The sequence below is a fragment of the Hibiscus syriacus genome, unplaced genomic scaffold (assembly GCF_006381635.1).
Source record: "Hibiscus syriacus cultivar Baekdansim isolate YM2019G1 unplaced genomic scaffold, ASM638163v2 tig00111330_pilon, whole genome shotgun sequence".
NCBI lineage: Eukaryota > Viridiplantae > Streptophyta > Magnoliopsida > Malvales > Malvaceae > Hibiscus > Hibiscus syriacus.
In genome coordinates this window covers 8,821,341-8,834,475 of record NW_024063059.1, presented here as the reverse complement: position 1 = coordinate 8,834,475, position 13,135 = coordinate 8,821,341, and the positions used below count along the sequence as shown (strand labels likewise).

At 30.1% G+C, this 13,135-nt stretch overlaps 1 pseudogene; it reads left to right on the top strand.

Annotated features, from left to right (window-relative positions):
• Positions 1-6,063: 6,063 nt before the first annotated feature.
• Positions 6,064-7,916, top strand: LOC120158705 (annotated as a pseudogene).
• Positions 7,917-13,135: the final 5,219 nt, after the last annotated feature.

Here is a 13,135-nt window from a genome sequence, read left to right as displayed (position 1 = left end):
ATCAGAGACTGAGCTAGAACTTAATTTTAACAGAAGCCAGATATTTTTAGCAGATTTAATTTGTATACATATATTTGTTTTATTATTTATTTATTTTAAAAGTATAATAAATTATAACATCAAATATGCATATTAATTATATCATTTTTATGAAATAACAAGTAGAAAATTGGCAAAAGTGTCAGGATAATGTGGTTGGGGGAGCTTTTTTCCCAGGATAATGCGGTTCCCACATTATTTCCCCATCTAGGATGTTTTCTACAATACAAGCCTAAAGACTTCAGGAAATCTCGGCGTCTTCAGGCAAAATGAAACTCTCCGGGATCACTTGGCGTCTTCAAGCATAAATGAAGACTTCGGGAACACGCGGCGTCTTCAGGCAAGGCAGAGGACTTCGAGAATACACGACATCTTCACATCTGAGCCAACTGCTGCATGCATGCAGGGGAACAACTGATTGTGTGGGAATCAACTATGGTAACAGCTGTGCGGGAATCAATGTGAGTTGGTAGTGCCATTATTACACTAATAATGGAGCACCAGGCTGGGTTGTTATGAAATGGGGGGGGTTAGATTTTGGGTGAAAGGCGAAGGAGAACTTTTAGTGAGGCCGAGAGAAAGAAAAGAATTCGAGTAGTTTGGTAAGCTTAAGAGTTCGATCGAAGGAAGAAAGAATTCAAGTGCTTTAGTAAGTGATTTGATAAATTTAGTGTAAATTTTATTGTTTCTTATTTAATTTTTATTTGAAATATAAATTAATTAGATGATTTATTTTGAATTTACAGATTAAACTGTATTCTAGTGGCTTAGTAAGTTTAATTTAAATTTTCATGTAATTTTTAGTGTAATTTTTGTTATTAACTTAAATTATAATTATTAGGATATTTATTTTAATTTTACATATTAAGTTGTATTTGAGTAAAACTTGGTAAGTGTAGTTTAAATTATTACATTAATTTTTTTAGTAATATAAATTATCAGACTAATTATTTTTATTTTACATATTAAATCGTATTTTAGTAGCTTGGTAAGTTTAGTTTAAAATTTATTGTTTTATTTTGTGTTTTTATTGTAAAAATAAATTAATTAGTCTATTTGTTTTGATTTCACAGATTAAACTATATTCGAGTGGTTTGGCAAGTTAATTTAAAAATTTCGTGTAATTTTTAGTCTAATATTTGTTTTTAATTTAAATTATAATTATTAGACTATTTATTATGATTTTACATATTAAGTTATATTTGAGTTGTTTGGTAAGTTTAGTTTAATTTTTTTTATTGAGTAATATAAATTATTGAAGTATTTATCTCGATTTTACATATTAAATTGTATTTGAGTGGTTTGGTAAGTTTAGTTTAAATTTTTTTTATTTTGTTTTTTTATTTTTATTGTAAATATAAATTAATTAGACTATTTATTTTGATTTAACAAATTTTTTTAAATTATATTTAATTATGATTAATATTATAATTTGAAATATTTAATTTTTTTTATAGATTTGTTAAAGCATGACAGAAGAAAATGTTGTTTTGAGACTAGATGGTCGACACATTTCTAGTCATTTGGGAGCACTGGTATTATGAACGAAATAATTTTTTTTTGTTGAGAACGATGAATTAATTCTAATTACATGGATTAACAAATATCAGGATGACGAACAACGAGTCCTTCATAGTCGATTGATCACTTGTGAGAAGCCAAATGAACATATTGTCGAGAATTTGCAAATTGTGAGATTTTTCGATGTCACATTTGTAATAGAATATAGGGTGGTCACCGGTTTGATCAGTGCATTAATTGAACGATGGAGACCAGAAACTTATACATTTCATCTTTCGTGTGGTGAATGTACGATCACTTTGGAGGATGTGGATTTACAACTCGGTTTGAAATATGTGGGGAGTACCTTGGGAAGGTAGATATGCTGTAATTTTGAAAATACAACTAAGCAGAAACATGTCTTTAAAGGGAAATACAGGTAAACTTTAAATCCATGTCCATCTTTGAAATGTATTTGATTGGGTAAGACGACAGATACCACATCAATGGTGGTACAGCTAGTAAGCTGGGTGAGATTAATAATCTGTACGGTGATGGGCTACGACAATAACCGTTAGCTATGTTTGAGTCTCATTATTGATTTAATGATAGAGTGATATAATTGAATATAAAATTAAAATGTAATGTGATAACCGACAAATTTAAAAGTTTAATAACATAAACGAGTCGGCGGATAAAGTTTAATAATACATCGTAGTATTCTCTAAAAGATAAAATATTACCACTTGTAAGATTTGAGAAAAATGGTAAGAGTCATTAGTATGCAGCTACAAAGAGAAGTTTTTAGAATACGCTTAATTTGTTCTTTGGATGATCTTTTGTATTTCATAAAATTCATTCGTTCTATAATCTCGAAGAGTTTTTTTTTCAACACTCTTTTGCTTTACGATTGTTATCATGAAAATCCTTTTCCCCCCCTCAGCTTTTCGATTGTTATCATGATTTGATAAGATAAACATTGTGAGAAGACGAAGATAAAAAAATTTATCTTTCAGTGAAATTTATAAAAACATGTTTCAAATCTAAGAAATAATTTTTAAATATATTAATTATAAATTTCAATTAAAAATATTAAAAACAATTAACTTCAAAATTTAAAAGTTTTGACCAAACAAATGTTAACTGTGACATTTTTATTAATATAAAAAGAATGCTATATTTTTAAATTAAGTTGTTATCTTATAAATTTTCATAATCAAATATTTAACAAAAATACTATTTATGTGTTTTTATCTTATTTTCTATTTTGTGCTTAAAAAATAAGATAGTTTTATCTTATTTTCTTTTTTTTTGGCTTAAAAAGTAACATGAGATAAACTATGTTATTGATCAAAAGAATGATTGTTATTTTTAAAGGTTCTGTCTCGGGTTCGAGAACCAACGACTGTAAGCGTTTATTGTTAAATGATTGAGAGTCTGTATAACATATACTATCACTTACAATCATCCTATATTAATAAAAAAACTCATCATATAAAAATTAAGGATAAATTATCTATTTGGTACCCCATTTATTTTCATATTTCTCTTTTGATCCTTCCATTGTCTTTTTAAAAACCATACTTAATTTTATGTTTTATTTTTATTTTGATATCTTACTGTTAAGTTTGACTATTGACTAAATAGAAATGATGATGTGACATGATATAATAATAATTTTAGTCCTTAAAACTTAAACATTCTATCAAATTGACCTTAGGTCAAAATAATTCAATAAATTTTCAATATTTAAAAATCTTATCAATTTAATTCTCATTTTAATTTGAAATATTTTAATAATAATTTGCAGTTAATTTAATAATAGTTTTTAAATATTAATGATTTAGTGAATTATTTTAAATTAGGATCAATTTGATAAAATGTATAAATTTTAAGATTAAAACTATTATTATATACATGTATTAGTATATTAGTTAAATCAACCATTAAAATTATAACATGATTTATTCAAGTGATAAGCGATTTGATTCCGCTTAAACATGTCTTGAGTTCGAGTCCTTGTGATTGTTGAAAATCCCCGTTAGAAGATTCACCCACCAAAACCAAATGTGCGATCCATGTCAATCTTGATTAGTCAATGTCAAACTTTGAAACCAAAAGGGTAACAAAAAAAATAAAAATAAAAAATGATAATAATAATTCTAAAAAGTAATTGAATAATCAGAATAAAAACAGTAAAATAAATAGTCTGACAAATAAATAATTTAACCAAAATTAATTGAGAGACAAATTAAAATAACCACCATCACCTATTAAAGTCCACTTAATAGTAACCGAAAGTGACAACATGCCCTGAACTTACGTGGCTTTCCAATGTGGCCACGTGAGGCCACTCGTTTACACGTGTCAGCATCTGCATTGGCTGCAGAAGTCTACTGCCACATGTCCGCCTGCGCTCAAGATCCTGTGGGTCCCATTCCCCCCCCCCCCCAAATTCGGCCTAAAAAAGCCTAAATGTTAGCAACCTATCAAATTATATTAACCAATCAAATGATAAAATATCTGGCTCTTCAGTTATACGAAACAAAAATTCAGCTGCACAAAACCGCCATGAAATCCTTGTATGTTTATATATATTCAGCCTAAATGTTCGTGAAGCTTACATAAAAGAAGGAGCGTAGGTCAATTCAAGACTGAAGGTTTTTCTTGTATGTTTATATATATTCAGCTGTGTTTCTTAATTCATAAATGGAGAATTTGATTTGTAAATCACGTTCCGTCGAAACCGAAGCTCTATAAATACACAAAAGCTATAAAAGGTAGTTTTTGTTTGTTTTATATTAATGTATCCTGCGCATCGAATTGTTACAATAGAAATTTTAGCTTAATTATCGTTCACGTTCTCTGCCAGAAGGTATTGGTTTTGTTCATTATGGCGTCCTCTTTTTTTAGCTCCGGTTTTCTTTTAATTTATTGAACAAGGAAATGGCAGCACATTACGCTTTTTGTTGATTACTTTTCCTTTCCTTTTTTTCTTTTTCAAATTTTCTCTTTCGTGACTTTTGCCCTCGAATTCACCTGTGTCTCGAGCGGCGTTTGGTTTCATTTCTTCCTCGCTGTTTGATTTTCAGGTTTCGATTTTATTATATGCTTCTTTTCCAATACCTTTTTCTTTGGTACCCAATGCATTTACGTTGATTCACTCTTTCTTGATTATGTTATGGCGATTAATTTCTTAATCTGATGAGTATGCAAATCTCTGCTTTTTTAGCGTATTTTGAAATTTAATTTTTAACAAATGTAGTAGTTTTTAATTGAAGATTTTATGTGGATGTAATAATTTTCAAATTAAGTTTTCTTTTTCAATAAAAAAGTAGGCGTCTTCTTCTCTGAATTGATTTTTTTTTGTCAAAACCAATTTCATCATTTATGGTCGATTTTCTTGTCTTCATTGAATAATATATACATATATATATATATATATATATGTTTTCCGGATTGATGGTTACATGATTGGTTAGTTCATTTTTTTTCTTATATTTCCTTATCGCAAACGATTGCTGTCAATGTCTACACCAATTTGTTTGCCCTTATACTTGTGCTCGCTTATGCTAATGTGATATTCCTTCAATGTCTATAAAATTAGAGTTCTATCGTCAACCTCTCTTCCTGTTCCTATCATATGAATGTGATTTTTTTTTCAGTTGTTGAATATTCAAATTTTCTAAAAGAAAATAGAAACTATGTATTCTAACACCATCAATTAATTCTCTGTTACTTATTTTCGATACACTTTAGTACTTTTTGTGATAATGTTGATGTTGATGGATGGAATATTTGATAGCAACATAAGCATGGTGGAACCTAAAATACTTTTTTTGTTTTGTTTTCCCAATCACTGAATCTTAATGTGCTTGGGTCCATTGTGTTTTAAATGTTTCCCATACACCACTTTAGACCACTTATGTTTGGTTGCAATTAACGTGGTTTCCCTCTCCACTTTGTGGGGGCATTGATGGCTTTTCCGTCTACACAACCACCATTCACTACTTATTTTTCTTTTGTGGGACAATGCCATTTATGCATGAATGTTGCTGTTCATTTCCTTTTATGAATATTCAGGCTTTGTTGCATATTGCATTCTTGGTTTGAGTGTGATGTATGTGATTGTTAATTTTCCCCCTACAGTTTTCGAGTCATTAACATTGTAATGCTGGTTTATTCACCTAGTTTTCTGCAAACAGAGTCATAGGAGACTGTAACGAACAATTCATGTATCAAATATTGAATCCTGTGATGCATGTTACACTAATTTATTTAGTTGTTCAATCCATTATTTCATTCTCACTCCTTACAGAGGTTATTTTGGGCATGGACCTTAATCAGACCTCTTAAATCTATAATGTACAGATATCATTTAAGCGCGTTAGTTTTAAGTTGACTGACCTTGAAAGATGAACAGGTTCATTCTAAATATCCGTATCTTTCTGAAGAAAAAGAAAATTAATATGGCCTTGTGCTTCATTTAGTCAATTCTAACTTTGTTTTGAAATCAGAATTCACGACTCTTGTGCTTGATGGACTGCTTGCAGATGATAAGAAAACTTTGAAAAGGTGGTTCTTTATTGATAGAAGGGTTGGCTAAAAAGAATAGTTGAGATTGAACATCAAAAATTTGTTTCTTTGCACTTGAGTGGATCGTTTTCGACATAAAATGGCAGCTTTTACATTTTAATTAATGATACGACACTGGGGTGGATGGACCTGAAATCCAACCATACTGCTCCTATTCTTATTGATCCTAAGCAAGTCCAGTTTGTTGAAATACTCAGGAGCAGCTCTCTCCAAATCTATTTCTAACTGTTCCTATGATGAATGCTGGAATTATTGATATTCGTGCCAACAACTGTCTAGATTCTATGGAATCCTCATCCCTTCATAATAAATTCAACAATGACCTCGTATCAACTGATATGGATGTTGCTTATCGTGCATGGCTGGTAGTAGATTCTTTTTACTTATCTGAGTTTAATTTTGATAAAACTGGAGGGGTTATTGATCTGCTCTATGTACTTTATCATTTGCTTTACAGCTTAAATATCCTTCTGCACTTACATCTTTGGAGCAAATCACAAATTTTTCCAAAGGCAAGAGGATAGCATTGTTTCTGGATTATGATGGGACTCTTTCACCAATTGTTGACAATCCGGGCTGTGCCTTTATATCTAATGATGTAAGAATGGCTTGTCTGGATTTCTTGAGATTTTTTTTTGTCAAAGATCTTTCTTTTGTATGACTAACCAAAGCATTTTATTAAGATGCGAGCTGCTGTAAAAAATGTGGCAAAATGCTTTCCAACAGCAATAATTAGTGGCAGAAGCCGTGACAAGGTGATTTGAAGACCATACTTCAGAATAAATTTGACATCTTTGTTGCCGCTGTTTTTCGTATCTGCATATATATTCGATTGCCAAGTTGACTATTTTATTTGTCTTTAATTTATGATTGCCTCATTGTTTGTTCAGGTATATGTGTTTGTAGGATTAACAAAGCTCAATTATGCTGGAAGCCATGGAATGGACATCATGGGTCCTGTTGGGCCGTCTTCTGATGATTACTCTGCTTGCATTAGGTCTACTGATAAAAAGGTCAAGGGCTACAAATCTCTTTACATAATACCTTATCCTTCTCTCCTCCAATCATATCCTTAATTTATTTTTCATCTTGTTTTTCTTTAATTCAGGGAAAAGAAGTTAACTTATTCCAGCCTGCGAATGAGTTCTTACCTATGATCGATGAGGTATGTAACTTCTTTTCGGAGTGCCATACATGCCCCGACCTTTTCCTCTATGTTCCAATGTAGAAGTCTCATTCATCTCAGGTGTTTAACTCACTTGTCAACAACATTGAAGAAATTCAAGGAGCAAAAGTTGAAAACAAGAAATTTTGTGTCTCTGTCCATTACCGAAATGTAGATGAGAAGGTGGGATAATTTTCCTTTGGTATTAAAGGTCTTCATTTTTCTTCTGTTGGTACCGGAATGTTTTCCTTGCATGATAACGTATTTAACTTATAGGCTCTTTCGTTACTTTATGTTCAGGATTGGAAAACAGTAGCACAACGTGTACATGATATCATCAGAAGCTACCCTCGTCTACGATTGACTCATGGGCGAATGGTGATCTTTGAAGACAATATGCTTCTTTTCTCATTAATTTCAGTGATTTTCTACTTGTGACTTGTGCTACAAGAATGCTATAGTTTCAGTTTGTGTCATTTAAAGTATATTTGCATAATTAGGTTTTAGAGGTACGGCCTGTAATCAACTGGGATAAGGGGAAAGCTGTTACATTTCTGCTTGAATCACTTGGTAAGTATGTTCTTTAACCAATATGTACGCATGCACTCACACATATGCACACACACAAAGGACAAACCCAAGCTTGTTTTCAGCAGATAACGCCATCGACGTGGATCATTTCCAACTATTTTGTAATTATCGTTATTCAATAGTTGAGTAACTAAGACCATCCTAGGGTTATCAGACCGATGAAGGTAATAAGCATTACCACCATTGTCAAGCACATCATTAAAATCTCCCATAACGAAAGCAAGAAGGAAACAAGGAAAAAAACAAGAAACAAAAGGAACTTTCTTTTATATACAAAGAAGCAAGGAAGCGAGAAAAACCTCTAATACCATATCAAGGACGAGAAGTGTGGAAATAATCCTTTATTATTGAAGCTTTACAAAGAATTGAATTAAACCATAAAGTATACAACACCTCCTAATATACACAAACTAATAATACCTAACTAACTAACTAACTAACTAACTCTATCTAACTTTAACCTATTGTTATTTTAGTTACAACACAAAATATACCTAATATTTGACTGATTAATCATTTTAATCTCTATTTTTTAAAATATTTAATCCTAACATTTCATTTTGGGTAAAATGATTCATGTTTGGACGAAAACTGTTAGTTAACCAACGATCAATATTTATCGTTAACATGACAAGTTCTATGTGTATAAAACACTGAACTTGAGACTACCACGTGCATATAAGTCATGATATGGTACATATCATATATATATAAAGGGATGACATGTCACGTGTCATAGGTCACATGTCCAACGCAAGAAAAATTATTACATGAACCTTGTTCACCACATCATTCATAGTCTCAACTCTCAACCAATAAAAATCACCCATCTCACATTTTCTCTATATCACGTGAGTAAATTTTTTATCAAATTAATTTTATTTTTTTCATCCAATGATACGATACATATTATCATTTCATTGAAAAGATGAGATTAAAAAAAAATGCAAATCACGAACTTGAACTTCACCTTTTGAGATTGAAAATCCCATACTTAATCGCAAAACCAAGTTAAAAACATGTATTTTTTTTTAAATTTTTTATTATAATATATAATATAATATAATATAATATAATATAATATAATATAATATAATATAATATAATATAATATAATATAATACCACGTGCATATAAGTCATGATATGGTACATATCATATATATATAAAGGGATGACATGTCACGTGTCACAGGTCACATGTCCAACGCAAGAAAAATTATTACATGAACCTTGTTCACCACATCATTCATAGTCTCAACTCTCAACCAATAAAAATCACCCATCTCACATTTTCTCTATATAACGTGAGTAAATTTTTTATCAAATTAATTTTATTTTTTTCATCCAATGATACGATACATATTATCATTTCATTGAAAAGATGAGATTAAAAAAAAAAATACAAATCACGAACTTGAACTTCACCTTTTGAGATTGAAAATCCCATACTTAATCGCAAAACCAAGTTAAAAACATGTATTTTTTTTAAAATTTTTAATATAATATAATATAATATAATATAATATAATATAATATAATATAATATAATATAATATAATATAATATAATATAATATAATATAATATAATATAATATAATATAATATAATATAATATAATATAATATAATATTGTTTATGTTATAAAATATTGATATTAATATTTTATAGCATAAATAAAATATTCTTGTATTATAAATATTTTCATATATTATAAATATATTATTTTGAGCTCATACAATTTTACATTTATATAGAAATATTTGTTGTTCAAGTGAAAAATTATTGGACTAAAATATGTAATTGTAAATAAATTTGTATAATTATGTTGCTATTATAGAACGATACAAAAATTAAATGATTAATTATGTTATGCACATCATATATATTAAAGGGTCATGTAAATAAAAATGTAGATACCATGAGTGATATAAAATGATTTAATATTCAATTTATACAAAGAGGTAATTATGTGCAAAAAAAAAGTTAATTTGTATTGTTTTTATTCTGTTAAGAATTTGTATTGCAAGAGTAAACGTATCTTTTTGAAATATCAAAACTATTTTTTTTGACTATCTCCATCAATGGACTTAAATTTAGTATTTTATTCTCCTTGATTTGGTAATAAATTTGGATTTAAATTTTATATTTATTATGATCTAATTCTAACAAATTTTTTTTATAAATATTTAAGAAACAATTCGATAAATAAAATGTACTTTACAAGATAAATAATTCATCAACCCTTTATTAAAATTAAAACTTTATTCAAAAAAGAAAATCCCCTGAATTACGACTACTAATAATGAATACGCATTTTGATTAACGAATTAAAAATAATTAACAATGAATATACATCTAAAAAATAATTATTTTCATATTTTTATCTATCATAAATAATAAATTTGTCCAGTTATTATTACCCGTATAAGAATTTTTCATCGATTTCTTTTATTTCTCTATCTTTTTTCTCTTCTTCTTTTTATCTCTCCGAATTATATATATATATATCTTCTTTATTATTTTTATGAATATTTTTATTTTCTCTTATAATATTTTTTTGGTTACTTTTTAGTGTTAGATGTGTCATTGCAACTCCAGTTGACGATCATTCGATTATTTTATTAATCTAGATTAATACTCATTTTCGTATTGATATGTGTAGACACTCATTTTTGTCTGTAATAGTATATATTATGGTATATAGTATATATATTGTATTATATAGTATATTATTATTATAGTATTATATTATATATTATATATTATAGTAAATATATTTATTACATCTTATTATATTATATATTATATATATTATAGTATATATATATACTATATATTATATATTATTATTATTATAGTATTATATTATATTATATTAGTATATACTTATCTTATATGTTATAGTACTTATCTATTTATTATATAGTACATTATATTATTATTAATATTATTTTTTGGTTTTATCTTTAGGTCCAACGAGTCCAAAAATCCAAAGTTCAGGTCCAACAACGAAGCCCAATCGAGCTTGCAAGCCTGACCCAGCAAGCAAACCCGATGGGAGCCCAGCAAGCAAACCCGATGGGAGCCCATCAAAGGAAGCCTAATAGTCTAACCCAATAGATTATGGTTATAATGTTTTAGCAAGGGCACTGCATCAACCAGGGTCGTTGGATCAGGCTTTTCGATCAAACGACAGAAAACACATCAGGTTACCATTTTAACGGCGCGTAGAGGCCACTCGCCAGTAAAGTTACCAATCGACCGAGATCTTCAAAACCCGAAACTGGAAAGTGGCAAAAATTAGAGTGACAACTCGCATGAACTCAAAATGGAACAAAGTTGGACGGATTTCCAACAACAGAATCAGACGAGAAATCATGTCTTTTTTGAGACTACAATAGTCGGATTCAAGGCTGTAAAAAGCCTATGGAGAAGCTAAGCAAAGGGATAAACATAAGCAATCGAAAACAAAAGAAACCACCGAACAACCAAGCAAAAAACCTAAGGCAATATCCGAATGTTTCAAAACATCCAAAAATAGAAAATCAAGGGTATTCGTCAAAGGTCGCCGGGAATGCGTAGAAGCTTGGAGGAGGAACAGACGTTGGAACATGAAAAGTCACTAAAGGTAAATTTCAAAATTTGAGTTTAGATCTACACCGGCGAGGAATCTTTGAGGGTAATTGGGCCTCAATTTTGTGTTCACAAGGTCGGGAGGAAACTTTTAGGTAAGTTTGGGTTTTTCGGCCACCACTTCCGGTGGCCGGAGCGGTGCTCCGGGCGACAGGGCGTGGTCATTTTTGGCCGGCACATGGCCGGTTGGGAAGGGAGTTGAGAGAGAGAGTTAAGAGGAAAATGGGTTTATTTTGAGAAGAAATGTAAAAATGAATGAAATATTTGACTTTAGGGGTATTTATAGGAAGAACCGAAATGCAATTAGTAGATTTTTAAATTATTTCCGCAGTCCCTAAAGTTTTGATACGTAATTCATTTTGGTCACCTGTTGTATTTTACCCTTGAATTTTTAATTAATTCAATTTAATCCTTGTTTATATTTCTTACATTTTGTAGGTTGGCCCCTAACCTTTTTATTTTTCCTTGCAACTTTCATTTAGCATCAATTTGACCCCCAATTCTTTAATTCTTTTCAATTTACAATATTTTTATTTTTTTCATGATCTTTTATTTTATTTTATTTTATTTTAATTGTTTAACATTAATTTCACTTTTTTTGGCAATTTTAAATTGGTTAAAGGTAAATAATTCGGATAGAATTTTTAAATTTTAATTTTCGCAATTAAGACTATCGGGAAATCAAATTGGTACCAAAAGGGAAGTACAAGGGTGCTAATCATTCCTTGATTGTAAACGAATCCCAAATCTGATTAATTTCTGGTAAATCATAGATAAGATAAATTGTAGGTTAAGGTGTCCGATCAACATAATTTAAAATGATCGGTGGCGGCTTCATTATATTAATTCAAGTCAAAACCCGATTCCGGGACCACCCGAAGGACGATTACGAAAGCTTGGCGACTCTACGGGGGATAGGTAAGAGAGTGTTAGGTATGGCTCATACTTACAAAGAAAGTCTCGTAGTGGGGGTTACAATTATGTGGGTTGGGGGTGCGCCCCATGGTATGGTACAGGGTTATTTTTATAAATATATACCAGGGTTTATTTATTATAAAAGGAGATGTAACCTAAACCTATGAGATATTGAATGAAAAACTAGCGCCGCCTAAGGCACCGAGGACGTAAGAACATTGCTGAACCTCGTTAAAATTCTTATGTTTTTTCTATTTTCTTTACCCGATAATTCAACAATTGGTATCAGATGTCCGGAGCCAAATTCGAAGTTACGAAATTCGATGGTCAGGGTAACTTCGGATTATGGAAAATATGGGTGAATGATCTATTGGCGCAGTAAGGGATCCTGAAGGCTTTGTGACCTACAAAGCTGGTGACGATGGAGGAGAAAGATTGGGAAGAATTGCAGCAGCGAGCGACATGAACCATATGATTTTGTTTGGCGGACGAGGTCATGTATCACGACATACATCTGTCATCTCCAGATGAAATTTGGAAGAAGTTGGAAAGTCAGTTTATGTCCAAATCCTTAACGACTAAATTATATCTAAAGCAACGATTGTATAGGTTGAAGATGCAGGATGATCATGATTTGGCGCAACACGTGAATGTCTTCAATCAAATCATTTCTGATTTAGCTGATGTGAAAAT